Source organism: Rhinoderma darwinii, chromosome 2, assembly GCF_050947455.1.
Source record: "Rhinoderma darwinii isolate aRhiDar2 chromosome 2, aRhiDar2.hap1, whole genome shotgun sequence".
Lineage (NCBI taxonomy): Eukaryota > Metazoa > Chordata > Amphibia > Anura > Rhinodermatidae > Rhinoderma > Rhinoderma darwinii.
Genome location: NC_134688.1, coordinates 328715640 through 328740565, shown reverse-complemented (window position 1 = coordinate 328740565; position 24926 = coordinate 328715640). Strand labels below are relative to the sequence as shown.

Sequence of the window (24926 nt, the reverse complement as noted above, 5' to 3'; positions counted from 1 at the left end):
ATTTATCCCGCACGGTCAACGCCGTAAAAGAAAATAATAATAATACTTACTAAAATCACAATTGTTTGGTCACTTCACCTCACAAAAAATGGAATAAAAAGAGATCAAAAAGTCACATGTACCTAAAAATGGTACTGATTGAAACTACAATTCGTTACGCAAAAAACAAGTCCTCGCACGGCTTTCTTGATGGAAAAATAAAAAAGTTCTGGCTCTTAGAATAAGGTAACACAAAAAGTGAATAATTTTTTACAAAACTTATTTTATTGTGCAAACGCCATAAGACATAAAAAAAAACTATAAACATCTGGTATCGCCGTAATCGTATCGCCCCGCAGAATAAAGTCAACGTGTAATTTATAGCGCACGGTGAACGCTGTAAAAAAAATAGAATAAAAAACCAATAGTAGAATTGCTGTTTTTTAGTCACCACGCCACCTAAAAATAGAATAAAAACAGATCAAAAAGCCGTATGCACCCCAAGAAAACTACAATGGATTCCTCAAGGGGTCTAGTTTCCAAAATGGAGTCACTTTTGGGGGGTTTCCACTGTTTTGGCACCACAAGACCTCTTCAAACCCGACATGGTGCCTAATAAAAAAGAGGGCTCAAAATCCACTAGGTGCTCCTTTGCTTCGGAGGCCGGTGCTTCAGTCCATTATCACACTAGGGCCACATGTGGGATATTTCTCAAAACTGCAGAATCTGGGCAATAAATATTAAAGAGGCTCTGTCACCAGATTTTGCAACCCCTATCTGCTATTGCAGCAGATCGGCGCTGCAATGTAGATTACAGTAACGTTTTTATTTTAAAAAAACGAGCATTTTTGGCCAAGTTATGACCATTTTTGTAGTTATGCAAATGAGGCTTGCAAAAGTCCAAGTGGGTGTGTTTAAAAGTAAAAGTCCAAGTGGGTGTGTATTATGTGCGTACATCGGGGCGTTTTTAATACTTTCACTAGCTGGGCGCTCTGATGAGAAGTAACATCCTCTTCTCTTCAGAACGCCCAGCTTGTGACAGTGCAGATCTGTGACGTCACTCACAGGTCCTGCATCGTGACGGCCACATCGGCACCAGAGGCTACAGTTGATTCTGCAGCAGCAACAGCGTTTGCAGGTAAGTCGATCTTACCTGCAAACGCTGATGCTGCTGCAGAATCAACTGTAGCCTCTGGTGCCGATGTGGCCGTCACGATGCAGGACCTGTGAGTGACGTCACAGATCTGCACTGTCAGAAGCTGGGCGTTCTGAAGAGAAGTGGATGTTACTTCTCTTCACAGCGCCCAGCTAGTAAAAGTATTAAAAACGCCCCGATGTACGCACCTAATACACGCCCACTTGGACTTTTACTTTTAAACACACCCACTTGGACTTTTGCAAGCCTCATTTGCATAAATACAAAAATGGTCATAACTTGGCCAAAAATGCTCGTTTTTTAAAAATAAAAACGTTACTGTAATCTACCTTGCAGCGCCGATCTGCTGCAATAGCAGATAGGGGTTGTAAAATCTGGTGACAGAGCCTCTTTAAGTTGCATTTCTCTGGTAAAACCTTTGGTGTTATAGAAAAAAATGCTATAAAAATCATTTTCTGACAAAAATAAATATGTAAATTTCACCTCTACTTTGCGCTAAATTCCTGTGAAACACCTAAAGAGTTCAAAAACTTTCTAAATGCTGTTGTGAATACTTTCAGGGGTCTAGTTTCTAAAATGGGGTGTTTCATAGGGGTGTCTAATATATGGGCCTCTCAAAGCAACTTCAGAACTGAACTGGAACCTAAAAAAAAAAAAAAATGAGGCAATACTTCGCTTCTCCTAATGAGCATTGCCTACTCCAAGATGACCCCAGTTTTGACCGTTTGTATAAACGGAGACCCCTATTAGACCGTTTCAGTGCCCGGTTTTCCCAAGCATTCACCCCCAAGACGTGTATTTCTATTGATGAGTTCTTGGTACATTTTAAAGGGAGGCTTCAATTCCGCCAGTACCTGCCGGGTAAGAGGGCAAGGTATGGTGTGAAGATGTATAAGCTGTGCGAGAGTGCATCAGAGTATACCTACAAATTTAGGATATATGAAGGAAAGGACACCAGTATTCAACCCCCAGAATGCCCCCCCCCCCCCCTTACTGGGAGTTAATGCAAAAATTGTGTGTGATTTGGTGCTGCTGGACCAGAGTTACCACCTCTACCTGGATAATTTTTATACCAGCGTCCCACTCTTCAACTGCCTCGCTTACAGAAGTACTGCGGCATGCGGCACCGCTAGAAGAAATCTGAGAGGCCTCCCTAAGACTCTGCTTGGGCAAACAATGAGAAGGGGTGAGAGCAGGGCACAATCTAGCAGCAACATATTGTGTGTCAAGTAGAAGACAAGAGAGATGTCACACCAGTACCCACGTACCTGTACGAGGTACCAGTACTGAGACCCCCAAACCAGACTGCATCCTGGACTACAATAGGTACATGGGAGGGGTGGACTTGTCAGGTCAAGTACTGAAGCCCTACAGCGCCCATGCGGTGTGGTATAAGAAGCTGGCCGTGCACATCATACAGATGGCATTGTACAATGTGTACGTGCTACATCGATATACAGGCCAGACGGGAACTTTCCTGGAATTTCAAGAGGTGGTTATCAAGAAACAAATTTTTAGGGACCAAGAAGGGGGGGCACCCAGTACTTCTGGAAGTGAGGCCACAAGCATCGTACCAGGGCAACACTTTCCAGGAGAAGTTCCCCAAACAGGCAAGAAAGGAAAAAGTCAAAAGAGGTACAAAGTCTGCTATAAGAGGGGGATAAGGGAGGACACAATATATCAATGTGACACGTGTCCGGAAAAATTAAAGAGGCTCTGTCACCAGATTTTGCAACCCCTATCTGCTATTGCAGCAGATCGGCGCTGCAATATAGATTACAGTAACGTTTTTATTTTTAAAAAACGAGCATTTTTGGCCAAGTTATGACCATTTTTGTAGTTATGCAAATGAGGCTTGCAAAAGTACAACTGGGCGTGTTGAAAAGTAAAAGTACAACTGGGCGTGTATTATGTGCGTACATCGGGGCGTGTTTACTACTTTTACTAGCTGGGCTTTCTGACGAGAAGTATCATCCACTTCTCTTCAGAACGCCCAGCTTCAGGCAGTGTAGACACACAGCGTGTTCTCGAGAGATCACGCTGTGACGTCACTCACAGGTCCTGCATCGTGTCGGACGAGCCGGCACCAGAGGCTACAGATGATTCTGCAGCAGCATCGGCGTTTGCAGGTAAATCGATGTAGCTACTTACCTGCAAACGCTGATGCTGCTGCAGAATCAACTGTAGCCTCTGGTGCCGATGTGGCCGACACGATGCAGGACCTGTGAGTGACGTCACAGATCTGCACTGCCAGAAGCTGGGCGTTCTGAAGAGAAGTGGATGATACTTCTCGTCAGAACGCCCAGCTAGTAAAAGTAGTAAAAACGCCCCGATGTACGCACATAATACACGCCCAGTTGTACTTTTACTTTTCAACACGCCCAGTTGTACTTTTGCAAGCCTCATTTGCATAAATACAAAAATGGTCATAACTTGGCCAAAAATGCTCGTTTTTTAAAAATAAAAACGTTACTATAATCTACATTGCAGCGCCTATCTGCTGCAATAGCAGATAGGGGTTGCAAAATCTGGTGACAGAGCCTCTTTAAGGCTCCGTATGAAAGAGTACTTCAAAATGTATCATACATCCCTTGATTTTTAATCTACCCCAGTTATACTTACTCTGATGCACTCCGCACAGCTTATCCCCCCTCGTCTTTCCCTTCTGAGCCCTGCTGCGTGCCTAGGCAGATGATAACAGCCACATTGAGGGTATTGCCATACCCGTGAGAACCCACATTACAGTTTATAGGGTGAATGCCTTAAGGGGTGTAGTTTTTAAAACGGGGTCACTTCTTGGGGGTTTCAACTGTACTGGTACCTCAGGGGCTTCTGCATACATGACTTCGCACCAGAAAATCCCCAGTAGGCCAAATGGTGGTCCTTTCCTTCTGAGCCCTCCCATGGGCCCAAATGTCAGTTTATCACCACAAATTGGGCATTGCCGCACTCAGGACAAATTGGGCAACAAAATTGGGTATTTTATTTCTTGTGAAAATAAGAAATTTTGAGCTAAAACTACATATTATTGGAAAAAATATATATTTTTTTTAAATTCCCAGCCCAATTCAAATAAGTTCTGTGAAGAAACTATGGGGTCTAAATGGTCAAATTACCCGTCAATTAATTCCTTGAGGGGTGTAGTTTCCAAAATGGTGTCACTTCTGGTGGGTTTCCATTGCTTTGATACCTCTGGGGCTCTGCAAATGCAACATGACACCCGAAAACCAATCTAGCAAAATCTGCACTCCAAAGAACACACAGCGCTCCTTCCCTTCTGAGACCACCCATGGGCCCAAACGGCAGTTTATCGCCACAAATGGGGTATTGCTGCACTCAGGACAAATTGGGCAACAAAATGGGGTATTTTGTTCCCTGTGAAAATAAGAAATTGTTATCAAAAATGACATCTTATTGGAAAAAATGTAATTTTTTTTATTTCATAGCCCAATTCAAATACATGCTGTGTAAAAACTGTGGGGTCAAAATGGTAACAACAACCATAAATGAATTCCTTGAGGGGTGTTGTTTGCGAAATGGGGTCACTTTTGGGGGATTCCTACTGTTTTGGCATCTCAACACCTCTTCAAACCTGGCATGCTGCCTAAAATATATTCTAATAAAAGAGGCCTCAAAATGCACTAGGTGCTTCTTTGCTTCTAGGGCTTGTGTTTTAGTCCACGAGAGCACTAGAGTCACATGTGGGACATTTCTAAAAACTGCAGAATCTGGACAATACATATTTAGTAGTGTTTCTCTGGTAAAACCCTCTGTGTTCCAGAAAAAAAATGAATACAATTGAAATTCAGCAAGAAAAGTTACATTTGCAAATTTCACCTCTACTTTTCTTTAATTTCTGTGAAATGCCTGAAGGGTTAAATAAACTTTCTAAATTCTGTTTTGAATACTTTGATGGGTCTAGTTTTCATAATGGGGTGTTTTATGAGGGTTTCTAATACATAGGCCCCTCAAAGCCACTTCGGAACTGAACAGGTACCTTAAAAAAGAGGTTTTTGAAATTTTCTTAAAAATATGAGAAATTGCTGTTTATGTTCTAATCCTTGTAACGTCCAAGAAAAATAAAAGAATGTTCAAAAAACGATGCCAATCTAAAGTAAACATATGGGAAATGTGAACTAGTAACTATTTTGGGTGGTATAACCGTCTGTTTTACAAGCAGATGCATTTAAATTCTGAAAAATTCTATTTTTTATAAATTTTCTCAAAATTTTGCAATTTTTCACCAATAAACACTGAATATATCGTCCAAATTTTACCACTAACATAAAGCCCAATGTGTCACGAGAAAACAATCTCAGAATCGCTTGGATAGGTTTAAGCATTCCGATGTTATTACCACATAAAGTGAAATATGTCAGATTTGAAAAATGGGCTCTGAGCCTTAAGGCCAAAACAAGGCTGCATCCTTAAGGGGTTAAAGGGTATTGTTAGTATTTTGACCGTAAAGTTTTTTTGTAAGAATTCATGCAAAGCAGGTGAATAATAATCGTTTTCACTTTTTAACAAATGTTTCATTTTAAAGACCGATTTCTTTGTAAAGCGAACACGAGAATGAAGAAACACACCCCAAAATCTATCACCCTGTTTCTTCTGTGACCCTAATGTGCTGTCTGGACACACGGCAGAGCCCAAAAGGAAAAAAGCACCCGCTGACTATTAGGACACAAATTTTGCTTGAAAATGTTTTAGGCCCCACTGCACATTTGAAAGGCATTGAGCTGCCAGAACGATAGCAATCCCCAATAAATAACCCCATTTAGAAAACTAGACCCCTTAAGGTATTCATTTTGGGGTGTAGCAAGTATTTTGACAACACAGGATTTGCAGGAATTAATGCAAAGCAGGTGAAAAAAATTCAAGGCTATTTTCAAGGCTAAATAGTTTTAATTCTTTTAATCTTTCCTTATAACTTAGATTCTCCCTGCCCCTTATTAGCTTCGTTGCTCTTCTTTGTATTTTTTCCAACAACAGGGCATCCTTTCTATGAACTGAACTGCATATTCTAGATGAGGCCTCACTAATGCTTTGTAAAGTGGTAATATTACATCCCTGTCCCGCGAGTCCATGCCTCTTTTAATACACGACAATATCTTGCTGGCCTTTGAAGCAGCTGATTGACATTGCATGCTGTTATTTAGTTTATGACTTACAAGTAGACCCAGATCCTTCTCAACAAGTGACTCCCCCAGTGTAGCTTCCCCTAGGACATACGATGCATGCAGGTTGTTGGTATCCAGATGCAAAACTTTACATTATCTACATTAAAATTCATTTGCCAAGTGGACGCCCAAACACTTAGTTTGTTTAAATCTGCCTGCAATTCACGAACATCTTCCATAGTCTGAACTATATTACATAGCTTGGTGTCATCTGCAAAAATAGAGATAGTGCTATTAATCCCATCTTCTATATCATTAATAAATAAGTTTAATAATAGTGGTCCGAGCCCTGGGGTACACCACTTAATACCGGAGACCATTCAGAGTAGGAATCATTGACCACGACTCCCTGGATACGGTCCTTGAGCCAATTCTCAATCCAATTACAAACTATACTTTCTAAACCTATAGTCCTTAATTTACCCATGAGACGTCTATGAGGGACAGTGTCAAATGCCTTTGCAAAGTCCAAAAACGATATCCACAGCGGCCCCTTCTGTCTAGGCTTCTACTCACCGATTCATAAAAACAAATCAGGTTGGTTTGACAGCTTCTGTCCTTAGTAAAACCGTGTTGTCTGTCACTTATAATACTATTTTTTGTCACATAATCCTGTAATATAGTCCCTCAATAGCCCCTCAAACATTTTCCCCACGATGGATGTTAAGCTTACTGGTCTATAATTACCTGGGGACGACCCAGAGCCCTTTTTGAACATAGGCATCACATTTGCCCTGCGCCAGTCACTTGGCACTATACCAGTCACTAGAGAATCTCTAAATATTATGAAGAGGGTGACAGAAATAACTGAACTAAGCTCTTTAACCCCTTGAGGACCAAGCTAATTTTGGCCTTGAGGACCAGACCCATTTTTTCAAATCTGACATGTGTCACTTTATGTGGTAATAACTTGGGAATGCTTTTACCTATCCAATTGATTCTGAGATTGTTTTCTCGTGACATATTGTACTTTATGTTAGTGAAAAAATGTGGTCGATAAATTCATTGCTTATTTGTGAAAAACACCAAAATTTTGAGAAAATTATGATTTTTCCAATTTTAAATGTATCCGCTTGTAAAACAGATAGTAATACCACACAAAATAGTTACTAATTAACATTTCCCACATGTCTACTTTATGTTTGCATCGTTTTTTGAACATCCTTTTATATTTCTAGGACGTTACAAGGCTTAGAACTTTAGCAGCAATTTCTCACACTTTTAAGAAATTTCAAAAGGCTATCTTTTTCAGGGACGAATTCAGTTCTGAAGTGGTTTTGAGGGCCCAATATATTAGAAACCCCCATAAAACACCCCATTTTGAAAACTGCACCCCACAAAGTATTCAAAACAGCATTCAGAAAGTGTTTCAACCCTTTAGGCGTTTTACAGGAATTGAAGGAAAGTAGAGCTGAAATATTAAAATGTAATATTTGTATGGAAATACCCCATATGTGGTCATATACTGCTGTTTGGGCACACGGCAAGGATCAGAAGAGAAGGAGCGCCGTTTGGCTTTTGGTGGATTTTTTTTTGGCACCAAGTCGCCTTTGCAAAGTCCCTGCGGTACCAGCACAGTGTAAACTACCCAAAAGTGACTCCATTTACGAAACTACACACAATGAGGAATTCATCTAGGGATGTAGTGAGCATTTTGACCCCCAAGGTGTTTCATAGATTATATTAGAATTGGGCAGTGAAAATAAAAATAATCCTTTTTCTTCAATAAGACATAGCTTTAGATAAAAAAAAAAAAAAATTCTCAACAAATAAAGGAAAAACGAACCCCAACGTTTGTAAAGCAACTTCTCTGGGGTAGGGAAATACCCCATATGTGGTCAAACTTCTGTTTGGGCACACAGCAGGGTTCAGAAGGGAAGGAGCGAGCACAGATTTTGAAGGATTGTTTTCTTGTCACCCTGTCACTTTTGCAAAGCCCCTGTGGGTCCAAAACAGTGGGAACCACTCAAAAGTGACTCCGGGGATGAGGGCTCCGCATCAGCTTCTGAGCTGGTGCAATCCATTTGTCGTAAGTACCGTATATATCGGCGTACAAGACGACTTTTTACACCCTTAAAAAAATGTCAAAAGTGTGGGGTCGTCTTATATGCCGGATATTGTCTACATTAGGGATGCACGTTGCAGCCGCACAGCTCAGTATAATACACATGAATGTATGGGAGCGCGGCTGCGGCTGTGTAATTCAGCCACAGCCCCGCTCCTGAGTCATGTTAAGTTCGCGGGGTCAGGATGATGCAATGCGGCCAGCGCTGCACTAATGAGCGGCGGCACTGGAGACAGAACATGGCGGGCGCGCTACAAAACACCCCCATGTTGTCTTCAGTGCCTGAACTGCCGCTCATTAGTGCAGCGCCGGCCGCATCACCTCATGCTGACCGCGCGCGCACTTCCTGTCAGGAGCGGGGCAATGGCTGTATTACACAGCCGCAGCCCCGCTCTATAACGGCGGAGATCAGAGAAACCGCTCATCTCCGCCGTTATTCCCCTGAATGCTGCGATCACAGCTGACTGCAGCATTCAGGGGAAAGTGAGAAGGGGGGATGCCCCTGGATCGCGTCACAGGGAATTCCTGTGACGCGATCGAGGGCCATACCATATATGGGCAGACAGCCCAGGGTCTATTGACGGACCCCAGGGCTGTCTTACCATATTTCATGTTGTTAGGACATACCCAAGTATGTCCTAACAACTGCCTGTGTATTATCCGTCCACAGGTTAATGTACTGGCATATATCTGATATATGTCAGTACATTAAAGTTTAAAAATAAAGTAAAAACAAAGTATTGTTAAATTGTAAAAAAAATACACCTTCACCTTTTTTACAATAAACATTAAAATAAGTCTCAATACATAAAATATACACATTCAGTAATGGCGCGGACAACAATGTTTTTGCATCATTTATGATGTGTACGCTGTAAAAAAATGAAATAAACACGGCTTTTATTCACTTATTAATGTGAGGCGCGAGGTGCGATGAATTTACCCTCCATGTTCCTCACATTAATAGTAATTAACCCCATCATGTACCTCGCACATTAACCCAATATGACTGAGAAACATGATGGGATTAATTACTATTAATGTGAGGTGCGTTCAAAATTCATCACACGTCGCGCCTCACATCAGAAAACGGAAGAATTTTTTTTTTATTAATGTTGGCAAAAGTATCGAAATTGGTAACGAAATCGCAATACTAAACGAAGTATCGGTATCGAAGTCCAAATTCTGGTATCGTGACATCCCTAGTCTACATATTGTCTACACACAGGTTGTGTGTTACCTTGTGAGCCTGCAGTCCGGTACACAGGCTCCCGGGATGCACGGAATCCGCCACGGATCTGAGGGAAGCCGGTATTAGCCGCCAGGGAACATCTCTGTAAGATCCTCTGGCCCGCCCTTTCCTCTCATTCCCTGCCTCTCAGATCTCGCGCGATGAAGCAGCCTATCTGCGCATGTGCGAGTTCAAAGAGACAGAGAGTCCTGGGCCCTGCCGCCGATGGCCATAGTGAAGCGCTCCTGCACGAAATGGCGAGTATATCTTAAATTCTATATTTTAAGGGTAAAAGTTGGGGGTCGTCTTATACGCCCAGTCGTCTTATACGCCGACATATACGGTATATAACAATTTGCGGGAAGCACTGGCTTTCCATGACCTATACTTATGACAAATGTCGGGAAGGGGTTAAACACATATGAGGCTCGTCGTTGCCCGGATAAACGTACAAAACTTTGGTATTCGTGGGTAGCTAACCCCCATACTAGTTAGGGCTGGGCAATTGTGGCCTAAATCAAAATCAGAATTAATTGAACATGTAACCTCGATTACAATTAATGAACCATTATTTGGACCACACCCCTTTTTGCATATCACGCCTCCTATTTGCATTCTACGCTACTGAATTAATATTTATTCCGAGTCTGCTGTAAACTACTGTATATAATATTCCACCCGAGACTGCCCCACACAGTATATTTCCCCCATAGTGCTCCCCACACAGCATAAGGCCCCTATAGCTGCCTCTACACAGTAAAATTCCCCTTATAACTGCCGTCCACACAGTATAATGTCCCCTATAACTGCCCACCACACAGTATAATGCCTAAAGCTACCCTACACACAGTATAATTCCCCCTGTAACTGCCCTCCACACAGTATAATGCCCCTATAACTGCCCTCCACACAGTATAATGCCCCTATAACTGTCCTCCGCACAGTAAAATGCCCCTATAACTGCCCTCCGCACAGTATAATGCCCCTCTCATAGCTGCCTCTACACAGTATAATGCCCCCTATGGCTGCCCTCCACACAGTATAATGTCCCCTATAGCTGCCCTTCACGCATTATAATGCCCCTATAGCAGCCCCCACGCTGTATAATGCCTTACGGCTCCCTGCTCTACCACTGCATTCAACTGTATCTGTGTCCTAAGGAGGCATATACAGTTGAAACCGGGAAAACAATTTGAGTTTTTTTTTCGATTAGTCACCCAGCCCTAATACTAGTCAATAATTGTGGTCTTTCTTTATATGGTACTAAGGCTGCTGTTGATATTGGACGGCTAATGTGTCTATTGGTCCTCCCACTCCTCCTTTCTATGAACTACATCTATTGTATCTTTACTTATGTGTTGAAAAGCTGTTTGTTAACCCCTTCCCGACATTTGACGTATCCATATGCCATAGTCGGGTAGGGGAAGTATGGAACAGGCTCACGGAGTGCACCCGCTCCATACGATGCCAATGTCGGCTGTATGTTACAGGCGACACTTCAGAGTAACGAGCGGCATCGCGCTCGAGCGCGAACCCTCTCGTTTAACTCGTTAAATGCTGCGGTCAACACCGACCGCAATATTTAAATCGTTAAAAAGAGGGGGCGAACCGCTCTAAAAGCTCATCGTGCCCCCCGCAACGCAATCGTGGGGGGGTGATGGTTGCTATGGCTGCCTGGGGGCCCAGGGCTTAATAGCAGCCTGTCCGAATCACGATATACTGCAATACATTAGTATTGCAGTATATCGTCCAAGCGATCTAACGATCGCTGGTTGAAGTCCCGTAGGGGGACTAATAAAAAAAAGTCAAAATTAGTTAAATAAAGTTTGTTTTCTTTATGTATAAAAAATTAAAAGTTAAAAAAAAAACCTTTTCCCATTTTCCCCCTAGAGCATAGTAAAAGAAAAAAAAAGAAACATAATTGGTATCGCCGAGTCCGTAAAAGTCTGAACTATTACAATATATCATTATTTTTGGTTAAGTGCACACAGTGAACGACGTAAAAAAAAAAATTGTAAACCTCAGAATCTCTATTTTTTGGTCACCTCATCTCCTAAAAAAAAATGAAATAAAAAGTGATCAAAACGTCGCATGTACACCAAAATGGTATTAACAAAAAGTACAGCTTATCCCGCAAAAAATAAGCCCTCATACCACTTAATAGACCGAAAAATAAAAAAGTTATGGCTCTCTAAATTTGCCGACACAAAATAAATTTTCTTTTTTTACACTTAGGTTTTTACTTGTAAAAGTAGTAAAATATAGAAAAAACTATATATATTTGGTATTGCCGTAATTGTATTGACCCACAGAATAAAGTTAACATGTTGTTTTAATTGCACAGTGAATTCCGTAAAAACGACGATCAAAAAACAATTGAGGAATCGCTGTTTTTTCTTTCATTTTCTACCCCACAAATAATTTTTTGCCCGTTTCCGAGTACATTATATGGCAAAATAAATGGTGCTCCAAAAACTACAACTCGTCCCGCAAAATTCAAGCCCTCATAGGACTATATAGACGGAAAAATAAAGAAGTTATGGCTTTTGGAATATGGGGAGGAAAAAACGAAAATGAAAATCGGAAAAAAGGGCTGCGGCGGGAAGGGGTTAAAGTTTGTGTTTTGTTTTTTTATATTGCTGACTTGATAAATGCTAAATATATCCTTGTGTTTGTATGAATAACTGACCTTCTATGATTTGGTACTTTTGTGATACATATTGTGTCTGCAACATTGATGTGCAACTTTTGTACCTGTACCACTGTTTTCTTTTGCGGTCTTAATAAAATTTACCTTTAAAAAAAAGAAGAATAAAGTTAAAGTTTTGGAATGGCCAAGTCAAAGTCTTGACTGTTGTGGAAGGACTTGAAGCGAGCAGTTCATGGGAAACCCACCAACATAAGGCCTAGTTCACACTGAGTTTCTTGGTGCTGTTTTTGACGCAGAAACATCCGAAATCGCCTCCCATTGATTTCAATGGGAGGAGAAGGTGTTTTTTTTCCCACGAGCGGGAAAAAAACACTCGCGAGAAAAAGAACCGACATGCTCTTTCTTCGGGCGTTTCCGTCTTTGACCTCCCATTGACTTCAATGGGAAGCAGAGAAAGCGTTTTTTAGTCCGTGGTGCCTAATGGCTGCGTCCGAAAAACACGGCAAAAAACGCAGCAAAGAGAGTGCAGGCAGGTCAAAATCTGCCTAAAAATTCATGAAGGAATTTTGAGGGAGATTTTTCTGCCTACAAAAAACTGCATGAACATACCCTAACAAAGTTGAAGCTGTTTTGTATGGAGGAATGGGCTCAAATTCCTCCAAGCCGATATGTAGGACTAATCAACAATTACCGGAAACGTTTAGATGCAGTTATTGCTGCACAAGGGGGTCACACCAGATATGTGATATTGGATAATTTCCCTCAATAAATAACCAAGTCTAATATATTTGTCTCATTTGTTTGATTTGGTTCTCATAATCTACTTTTAAGACTTGTGTGAAAATCTGATAGTTTTAGGTAAAATTTAGGCAAAAATATAGAAAATTCTGAAGGGTTCACAAACTTCCAAGCACCACTATGTAACAGCTCCTGGGGTATTATTTCATTATAGTGTAGTTTGTAGGGCAGGGCAATTTCAGTGGTACATATGATGCACGCTGTACCCTTAAACTATCACTGTAGCAGCATTGCATTACCCTTTGAGTTTTCAAGTCAAAGAAATTTGCTGAAACTCCTTTAGTGGAAACTGCAGTGTGCTAACCAAGTGTTAAATGGTATGTGAACTTTTGTTATGAAAAAAAATATTCTTAGATATGTATCTATGCACCTGGAGCAGTTCTAGTTGCACTATGTTGCTAGCGGATTTCTGTATTGCTTATGTTATTTTCCGACATGCCTGCTTGTGAAGCTGCAAGTGCAGAGCTCAGTGGGCATTCCCTAAGACGCATGCTCCTCTTTCTCTCGCTCTTAGGCCCCATGCACATGAACGTGCTTTTGCGGCCGAAATTCCCCCGAAAATCCACGAGAGAATTGCGGCCCCATTCATTCCTATGGGGCCATGCACACGAACGTGTATGGCCCCGGAGCCCGGACCGCAAAAAGAACGGGCAAGCCTTATTACGGCCGTGTCTGGGCACATTGAAAATAATGGCCATGGCCATGTGCACAGCCCGCGATTTACGGGCGCCTCGCGGCTGTCACTCCGTGGCCGGCCGGCCGACCCGGAAATCTTGCGATATCCATGCACCAGATTTCCACTATGATTTACACCATCTTCTGGCCCCTGCCCCTTCTGCTAAGCCCGCCACATTTGTTTTTTAAGAGTGGTGTGAGTGGCAAAAAAACTGCAGAAAGTCACAAATTATTGTGCAAATATGGCATGCGCCATAATTTGCTCTTTTTTAACACTAGAAAACTAGCGTAATGCCGTTAATAAATCCCCCCATAGTTTTAGGCAATGAAAAACATCCAACCTGACCAATCACACTTTCAGCAGCTATCAGTTGGTAATCGGCCACAGCCATTATGTGGTACCATGCGGGAGCCATATATTGTGTGTGCCTTCTGTATCACAAATCCTTTCATGTGATACTAGTTTTTTCAGAAAGGTTTTCCTGCTTTCACATAATGGCATTCACTCCTATCTTTGTTAGAATGCAGTATATTTGGGCTCTCCTGTTTGCATGCTTCTTGCCAAAAACAAGAATGGATACTAGCAGCGAAAGGCAAGAAAACCTCTCTCAAAGGAAATGTCTTCACCTTTCTTCTGCTGGGACTCAAAACCAGAAACCTAAAATGAAATTACTCAGTGATAAGTGAAAATGATTAGTTTAGGAGTAAAAAAATAAAAATAAGCTAATGCTCATCTTTTAACCTATTGAGGACCATGCGGCGTAAATGTACGACATGTTATCCTGTCTATCGTTTTCATTTTAACTGCAGCAATAGGTAACATCTCTGGTGAGATAGGAAAATAAGAAAGTTAAAGGTAACAACCTATGGAGTCTAGTGAAGTGATAGGTTTAATGATTACATCCTTGGCGGTCTAGGCTAGTGCAGTGAATGGGTTAACTACTTGTATCGAAAGCTGCAGGACTCCTCTTGCTAGACTTCCTCTTACAACTCAAACTGTGACTGTCTATACACACAGGTACTGCATCATCAGTTAACAGCCAATCACAGAGCAGCTCAAACAATCATAGAGGCTCAGTCATTGGCTGACTGGGATGATCAAGTATCTGTAAAATCTATGAAAGACCTATGGAGAGTGTGAGCAGGGCAGGTGAGCACGTAGGGGGGTTTCCAGTCTACTGAAATTGGATGCCCTCACATATAACAGGACTCAAAACAGGGATAAGAAACCACACCATTTATCAGTGCGACACTGGCCTGTGCAGAAAGGATTGCTTCACAGCAAAATACCTATGGATTATTTTATTTTTATATTTTTACCCCATTATTATAACACCTGACTATGCCCCTGATGTACTTTGCCCAGCTTACATATGCCTCCACATTATAAATTGAAATACTCCAAACAAAACTACTACCAAGAAAAATCCAAACTCCAAAAGCCAAATGGTGCTCCCTCCCCTTGAACTCTACAGCGTGTCCAAACAGCAGTTTACTTCCACATATATAGCATCGCCATACCTGGGAGAAACCTTTTAACCGTTTTTGGGGTGTGTGTATCTCCAGTGTCATAAGCTGGGCACGGCATATTTGCCACTGAAATAGAATATCTAGGGAAAAATTTAGATTTTTACTTTGCACCATCCGAAGCGCAATCATTTATGGAAAATACCTGTGGGGTGAAAATTATCACTACACCCCTTAATAAATGCCTTGAGGAGTGTAGTTTCCAAAATGGGGTCACTTCTCAGGAGTTTATTTTATTACTTCACATCAGAGCCTCTGCAATTGTGAACCAATACTTAGTAAGTTGCCAAATTAAGCCTCGTATGGTACTCTTTCACTCCTGAGTCTGGTCTAATGTCCAGGCAATAGATTAGGGCCACATGTAGGGTGATTCTAATACCGGGAAACACAGCATAATAATTTGAGAGCTGTCTTGTTATGGTGGCACAAGCTGGGCACCACATATTGGCATATCTATGGAAAAAATACAATTTTCACTCTGCAACATCGAGTGCACACTAATTTCTGCAAAACACCTGCGGCGTTAACATGCTCACTACACCCCTAGGTGTATCTCTTGTGGGGTGTAGTTTCCAAAATGGGGTCACTTCTGGGGGGGGGTCTCCACTGTTTTGTTCCCACAGGGGCTTTGCAAATGCTACATAGCGCCCAGAAACCAATCCAGCAAAATCTGTACTCCAAAAGCCAAATGCCGCTCCTTCCCTTCTGAGCCCTACGCGCCTTCCCTTCTGAGCCCTACTGTGCGCCCAAACAGCAGTTTATGACCACATATGGGGTATTGTCGTAGTTGGGAGAAATTGCTTTACAAATGTTGAGGCTCTTTTTTTCCTTTATTTTTGAGAAAATGAAACATTTTAAACTAAAGCTACGTCTTATTAAAGAAAAGGGATTGTATTTATTTCCACTGCCCAATTCTAATAAATTCTATGGAACACCTGTGGGGTCAAAATGCTCACTACACCACTAGATGAATTCCTTAAGGGGTGTAGTTTCCAAAATGGCATAACTTTTTGGGCGTTTTCACCGTCTTGGTCCCTCAGGAGCTTTGCAAATGCGACATGGCCTCCGCAAACCATTCCTGCTAAATTTGAGCTCCAAAAGCCAAATGGCGCTCTTTCCCTTCTAAGCCTTCTGTGTGAGAAATTGCTTTACAAATTTTGCGGTACTTTTTCTCCTTTAGTCCTTGTGGAAATGAGAAAAAATTAGCTAAACCTACATTTTCTTTGAAATAATGTATATTTTCATTTTCACGGCTTAATTCCAATAATTTCTACAAAAAACCTGTGCGGTCAAAATGCTCACTATACCCCTAGATAATTTCATCAATGGGTGTAGCTTCCAAAATGGGGTCACTTGTGGGGGTTTCCACTGTTTTGTCCCCTGAGGGGCTTTGCAAATGCGACATGGCCTCCGCAAAGCATTCCTGCTAAATTTGAGCTCCAAAAGCCAAATGGCGTTCCATGCCTTCTAAGCCCTGCCATGTGTCCAAACAGCTGTTTATGACCACATGTGGGGTATTGTTTTACTCGGGAGAAATTGCTTTACAAATTTTCCAGTGCTTTTTTTTTTCTTTAGTCCTTGTGGAAATGAGTAAAAATTAGCTAATCCAACATTTTCTTTGAAAAAATTTGGATTTGAATTTTCACGGCCTAATTCCAATAATTTCAGCAATAAACCTGTGGGGTCACAATACTCACTATACCTCTAGATAATTTCCTTGAGGGGTGTAGTTTCCCAAATGGGGACACTTTGGGGGATTTCCACAGTTTTGGCACCGCAAGAGCCCTTCAAATCTGACATGGTGCCCAAAATATATTCTAATAAAAAGAAGGCCCCAAAATCCTCTAGGTACTCGTTTGCTTCTGAGGCTGGTGCTTCAGTCCATTAGCACACTAGGGCCACATGTGGGATATTTTCTAAAACTGCAGAATCCAGGCAATAAATATTGAGTTGCATTATTCTGGTAAAACTTTCTGTGTTACAATATTTTTTTATTAAAAATGAATTCCTGCAACAAAAAAAAAATGAAATTTGTACATTTCACCTCTACATTTCCTGTGAAACGTGTAAAGGGTTACGAAACTTTCTAAATGCTGTTTTGAATACTTTTAGGGGTGACGTTTTTAAAATGGGGTGACTTATTGGGGGTTTCTAATATATAAGGCCCTCAAGGCCCCTTCACAACTGAACTGCCCCCTGTAAAAATAGCCTTTTGAAATTTTCTTGAAAATGTGAGAAATTGCTGCTAAAGTTCTAAGCCTTGTAACGTCCTAGAAAAATAAAAGGATGTTCAAAAAAACGATGCCAACATAAAGTAGACATATGGGGGATGTTAATTGGCAACAATTTTGGGTGGTATTACTTTTTGCCTTACAAGCAGATACATTTAAATTTTTAAAAATTCAAATTTTTTAAATTATTCACAAAATTTTGATGTTTTTCACAATTAAATACAGAATGTATAGAGGAAATTTTGGCAGTAACATAGTCCAATGTGTCACGAGAAAATAATCTCAGAATCGCTAAGATAGGTAAAAGCATTCCGAAGTTATTACCACATTAAGGCCTGATTTACACGAGCGTGTGCGTTTTGCGCACGCAAAAAATGCTGCGTTTTGCGTGCACAAAAGGCACTGAACAGCTCCGTGTGTCATCAGCGTATGATTTTCTCGCAGCCGCCATCATTATGACACTCCGTTTGGATGTTTGTAAACAGAAAAGCACAAGGGGCTTTTCTGTTTACATTCAGTTTGACAGCTGTTGCGCGAATCACGCAGTTCGCACGGAAGTGCTTCCGTGCGGCATGCGTGGTTTTCACGCACCCATTGACTTCATTGGGTGCATGATGCGCGAACAGCGCACAAAGATAGGACATGTCGTGAGTTTTACGCAACGCACTCGCGCTGCGCAAAATTCACGCACTGTCTGCACTGCCCCATAGACTAATAGGTCTAATAGATGCGTACGACACGCGTGAAAAGCACGCGCGTATATTACGCTCGTGTAAATGATGCCTAAGTGAAACATGTCCGGTTTGAAAAATGAGGCTCTGTCAGGAAGGTCAAAAGTGGCCAAAGAGGGAAAGGGTTAGGGTATGTTCACACTGAGGTATTTGCAGGCAGAAAATTCTGCCTGGAAAAATAAGCTTCGGTTTTTTAAAGTGGTTGTGCACCACACGTGTTTTTTGCAGCGATATTTGACACGTTTTTTTTAGGCTTTGTTTTTTAGCTATCTCTTCAACAGAAAGGAGTAACCATGAGCAGTTTTTGTGTCAAAAATCGCGTTTACTTCCGTTTCCCATTGATTTCAATAGGGTTTTTGAGGCGGAAAACGCCTCAAGATAGGGCATGTCGCTTCTTTTTACCGCGAGACGGTTTTTCCGCTCGCGGGAAAAAACGCCTTTGTATTTTTCCGCATTTTCTGAAGTTTTTTGGCGCCTTTTCCGACGCGGTTTCCGCATCAAAAAACGTGTAAAAAAACAGTGTGAAATGGCCCTTAAACTGCATCAAAAAACGCTTCCACAAACGCCAGCTTTATTAAAATGTAACATGCTTTTTTATGCCATTTTTGTAGTCCTATAGAAAAGCTGTTGATAAAAATGCCTAAAAAACGCCATACCCAGAGCATGCTGTGTTTTGGCAAAAATGCCACTGACCACAAAATTGCCTCAAAAACGCCACAAACCAAAACGCAGTTCTATATAGTACATTTTATATTTTGCTATAGACTTTAATGTAACAGCAGGCTAGGTCTGAACGATTATGTCCTAAATCAAAATTAATTAATTCAATTAATTGAACATGTAACCTCGATTACGATTATTAAACTATTTTAGGAGACACCCCTTTTTGCATGCCATGTCCCCTATATGCATATAACGCAATTTAATTAGTATAGATCACCTGAGTCTGCTGTATACTACTGTATATAATATACCTGAAACATAGCCCCTCACACAGTATAATGCCCCCATATCTGCCCCCACACAGTATAATGCGCCATTGTGCCCCCGCACAGTATAATGCCCCGATAGGTGACCCGACACAGTATAATGTCCCTATAGCTGCTCCCACGTAGTATAATGCCCCATAGCTGCCCCCACGGAGTATAATGCCCCAATACTGCCTAATAAAAATAATAAAATACATAACCCCATTCCAACGAGTAGTGGAGAAGATCCCTTTGCCATCTGTGTGGCTCGGCACATACTTTATTTTCCTCTGGACGTCTGCCATTTACCGGCGTTTCTGCCATTCTATTTGTCCATGATGTCCAATGCCCGCCCCATTTACTTCTTCTTTTTCCCCAATGCCCGCGTGCCACAGAAAGCAGACAGTGCCCGCCTCAATGATATATAGACGGATGATGGGGGTTATATACAAGGATGATGGCGGGCTGGTATATACAGGGATAATGGGGGTCCCTCTAAATAACCCCCATTATTCCTCTATATAACCCCCATCATCCCTGTATATACCAACCATCATCCCGGTATATACTAGACAGCCATTATCCCTGTATATAACCCCCATCATTCCTGTATAAAACTCCCATCATCCCATACAGGGTTGATAGGGGTAATGTACAGGGATGATGGGGGTTATATAGAGGTATGATGAGGGTTATATACAGGTATGATGGGGTTTTATATAAGGATGATGGGGGTAATATACAGGGACCCCATCATATCTGTATATAATCCCCATCAACCCTGTATATTACCCCATCAAACCTGTATATAACCTCCATCATCAGTGTATATACCGTGGACCAATAGGATGCCTGAAACATTGGTATATGAAAGAAGTTCAGAGAATTCCGAAAATATAATTACCGAGCCGGCACAGACAGGCGCGAGGAAGTGACATCATCGCATTTGTCTGCACTAAGCCATGAGCGGCCGGCTTTACACAGTGAGTAGTAGAACGGACGTCTCCCTGCTCTACAATGGGATTCAAATGTACCTGTGTCCTGGGGACGCAGATACAGTTGATACTGGGGAGAAACAAAACAAACAAAAAAATGTGCAAGATGATGTTGGTTATCTGCAATGAATTTTGTGGAGTTTTTTTCCAATCAATTGCCTAGTTTTACAGCAGGCCACACTAAAAAGGCATAAAAAAATCTGTTAAATCGTCACTAAAAAAAACACAGCGAAAAACAGACAAAAAAGGAAGCAAAATGCTGGGTATGAATCTAGCCTAAATGGCACTGCTAGCTTTTTAGCGTAAAGTCAAACGCAGCGGCCACATCAGCATGGAGTTTTTGCCTGCTTGTTTATGTTTGCAATTTTTTTTAACCCCTTAACGACATGTCACGTACTCACTGCAACAGGCGGAATCAAAGATCACTTTGATTCCACCTGTTTATCACCTAAATCCTGCGGTCAATCGCGACTGCAGCATTTAAAATGTTAGAATCAGGGGGGTGTCCCCCCTCCAACGGTGGGTGACAATGGTTGTTATGGCAGCCTGGGGGCCTAATGAAGGCCCCCAGGTCTGCCATCTTTGTACTACTTTGAAGCCCTGCCTCTGGCAAGGCTTCAAAGGAGACTGTCAGTATCATGATATACTGCAATACATTAATACTACATTAGTATTGCAGTATATCATGCAAGCGATCCAATCATCGCTGGTTCAAGTCCCCTAGAGGGACTAGTAAAAAGCACTTAAAGAGACTCTGTCACCACATTATAAGTGCCCTATCTCCTATATAAGGAGATCGGCGCTGTAATGTAGGTGACAGTAATGCTTTTTATTTAGAAAAACGATCTATTTTAAACCACTTTATTAGCGATTTTTAGCTTTATGCTAATGAGTTTCTTAATGCCCAAGTGGGCATGTTTTTACTTTCGACCAAGTGGGCGTTGTACAGAGTGTATGACGCTGACCAATCAGTGACCAGTCAGCGTCATACACTCCTCTCCATTCATTTACACAGCAGCATCGCGTTCTTACTAGAACACGATGTGCTGCCACATACACAGACATTAACGTTAATCAAGTGTCCTGATAATGAATACACATGACCTCCAGCCTGGACGTCATGTGTATTCAGAATCCTGACACTTCTGAATCTTTTCTGTGAGATTTCCAGCAAGGGAAACAAAATCTCGTTTACCTCGTAATCTCGCGAGATTACGCGTGGCTTGCTGGAATCTCACAGAAAAGATGGAGGTCATGTATATTCATTATCAGGACACTTGATTAACGTTAATGTCTGTGTATGTGGCAGCACATCGTGTTCTAGTAAGAACGCGATGCTGCTGTGTAAATGAATGGAGAGGAGTGCATGACGCTGATTGGTCAGCGTCATACACTCCTCTGTACAACGCCCACTTGGTCGAAAGTAAAAACACGCCCACTTGGGCATTAAGAAACTCATTAGCATAAACCAAAATCGCTAATAAAGTGGAAAAAATAGATCATTTTTTTCAATAAAAAGCATTACTGTCACCTACATTATAGCGCCGATCTCCTTATATAGGAGATAGGGCACTTATAATGTGGTGACAGAGTCTCTTTAAAGAGGCTCTGTCACCAGATTTTGCAACCCCTATCTGCTATTGCAGCAGATAGGCGCTGCAATGTAGATTACAGTAACGTTTTTATTTTTAAAAAACGAGCATTTTTGGCCAAGTTATGACCATTTTTGTAGTTATGCAAATGAGGCTTGCAAAAGTCCAAGTGGGTGTGTTTAAAAGTAAAAGTCCAAGTGGGCGTGTATTATGTGCGTACATCGGGGCGTTTTTAATACTTTTACTAGCTCGGCGTTCTGATGAGAAGTATCATCCACTTCTCTTCAGAACGCCCAGCTTCTGGCAGTGCAGATCTGTGACGTCACTCACAGGTCCTGCATCGTGTCGGCCACATCGGCACCAGAGGCTACAGTTGATTCTGCAGCAGCATCAGCGTTTGCAGGTAAGTAGCTACATCGACTTACCTGCTAACGCCGATGCTGCTGCAGAATCATCTGTAGCCTCTGGTGCCGATGTGTCCTCGCTCGTGACACGATGCAGGACCTGTGAGTGACGACACAGCGTGATCTCTCGAGAACACGGCTGTGTCTGCACTGCCAGAAGCTGGGCGTTCTGAAGAGAAGTGGATGATACTTCTCGTCAGAGCGCCCAGCTAGTAAAAGTATTAAAAACGCCCCGATGTACGCACATAATACACGCCCACTTGGACTTTTACTTTTAAACACGCCCACTTGGACTTTTGCGAGCCTCATTTGCATAACTACAAAAATGGTCATAACTTGGCCAAAAATGCTCGTTTTTTAAAAATAAAAACGTTACTGTAATCTACATTGCAATAGCAGATAGGGGTTGCAAAATCTGGTGACAGAGCCTCTTTAAATAAAGTTTTTTTATAAAAACATTAAAAGTACCCAAAAAATACCTTTTCCCATTTTTTCCATAAAGCATTGTTAAAAAAAAAGTTAACGTAACTGGTAAAGTAAAAGTCAGAACTATCACAATATAGCGTTGTGTAACCCGCACGGTGAACGCCGTAAAAAAAAATATATATATATATATATATATATATATATATAATCCCAAAAAAATGAAGAGGCAGCACTCCAGAAAAAATGGTGAGAAAAGGTGATGTGTTTATTCACACCAGGCAGGCAACGTTTCGATCCATCTCTATGGGATCTTTGTCAAGCCAAGGGTTCCCAGCCTCAACCTAGGAGGCCAGCACCCACTGCTGTCGCTGTGCTGCTTTAGGGTATGTTCACACGGCCTATGTTCAGACGTAATTCGGGCGTTTTACGCCTCGAATTACGCCTGAAAAAACGTCCCTAATAAGCCTACAAACATCTGCCCATTGCTTTCAATGGGTTTTACGATGTTCTGTTCCCACGAGCCTTTATTTTACGCGTCACTGTCAAGAGACGGCGCGTAAAATGATAGCTCATCAAAAGAAGTGCAGGACACTTCTTGGGACGTTTTTGGAGTCGTTTTTCATAGTCTATTGAAAACAGCACCAAAAACGGCCGTAAAAAATGCAGCGAAAAACACGAGTTGCTCAAAAAACGTCTGAAAATCAGGAGCTGTTTTCCCTTGAAAACAGCTCCGTATTTTCAGACGGTTTTTGTTAAGCGTTTGAACATACCCTCACTCTATTCCTCATTTCATATATATATGCGAATTGCTGTTTTTTGGTCAACTTAGCTCTCCAAAAAAAATTAATAAAAAGTGATCAAAAAGTTGCATGTACCCCAAAATCATCAGTTATCAGTGAATACTACAGCTTGCCCTGCAAAATGTAAACCCTCACAACATAAATTGATAGAAAAATAAAAAAGTTATGGCTCTCAGCACATGGCGACACGAAACTTTTTTTTAGCAGTTTTATTTTTTTTAAAGTGGTAATACATAAAACAAAACATATAAATTTGGTATCGCCGTAATCATATCAACCTGTAAAATAAGGTGACTATGTAGTCTTTACCGCCTGATGGACGCGGTAAAAACGAAACCCCCCAAAAAATGGCGTAATCACGGTTTTTTGTCCATTTCCCCCCCACAATAAATGGTGCCACGGAAAACTGCAACTTGTCCCGCAAAAAACAAGCCCTCATATGGCTATGTCGACGAAGAAATAAAAAAAGTTATGGCTTTTGGAAGGCGGGGAGGAAAAAACAGAAATGAAAAAACACAAATTGGCCTGGTCTTTAAGGGGTTAAGGTAAAATTGCTGTTTATCTGCAAAAACTGTGTGGATTTGAAGGGTATGTTCACTTAGCATTTTTTGCACACCGATTCTGCTGCTTTTTCCACGCCAAAATCAGCACGCAAAACATTGTGCACCAAAAAGCGCCCAAAACCAGGCACTAATTTTACTGTTTAAAATGGGTAAAAAATCTGCAACAAAATCCAAGTGGAAAACACGCTGATTTTTGAAGGCAGATCCAGTGACTGATTTTTCTGTCACAACCTAATAAAGTGTGAACATACCCTTACAGGAATTAGAAACCTGCGCAGTTTTGCTGTTAAATCACAAGCCAGCACAGTTTGCAGACAAACTTCGGCCAAGCAACAGCAGCTACGGGTGGCCTTACCCGTTAGGGCTTATTCAGACGAACGCGATATACGTCTGCGTCGCACGGACCTATGTTAGTCAATGGGGCCGTTCAGACACTCCGTGATTTTCATGCAGCGTATGGCCGCTGCGTAAAACTCACGACATGTCCTATATTTGTGCGTTTTTCGCACATCACGCACCCATTGAAGTCAATGGGTGCGTGAAAATCACGCGCGGCACACGGAAGCACTTCCGTGTGACGTACGTGATTCGCGCAACAGCAGTAAAAACTATGAATGAAAACAGAAAAGCACCACGTGCTTTTCTGTTTACAAACATACAAACTGAGTGTCATAATGATGGCGGCTGCACAAAAATCACGCAGCCGCGCATCATACGCAGCTGACACACGGAGCTTTTATGTACCTTTTGCGCGCGCAAAACGCACACGCTCGTGTGAATCCGGCCTTAAATATACTTCTCCAGTGTAGCAATGACGCTGAGGACTGCCTGGGCTGGACAATTCTGTAATGTACAATAAAACAATGGTGTAGCCCCTTGCGCTGCATGATGCAACCTTCATGCTGGTCAAGTGTCAGAACTACCCTTTCCTCCTCACGTTTTTCTCTGGCATATC

At 41.7% G+C, this 24926-nt stretch overlaps 1 protein-coding gene across 5 annotated transcripts in view; it reads right to left on the bottom strand.

The window, feature by feature from the left end:
- Window positions 1-24926, bottom strand: part of AMPD2 (adenosine monophosphate deaminase 2) — a 226115-nt gene that overhangs the window by 106636 nt on the left and 94553 nt on the right. The window lies entirely within an intron of this gene.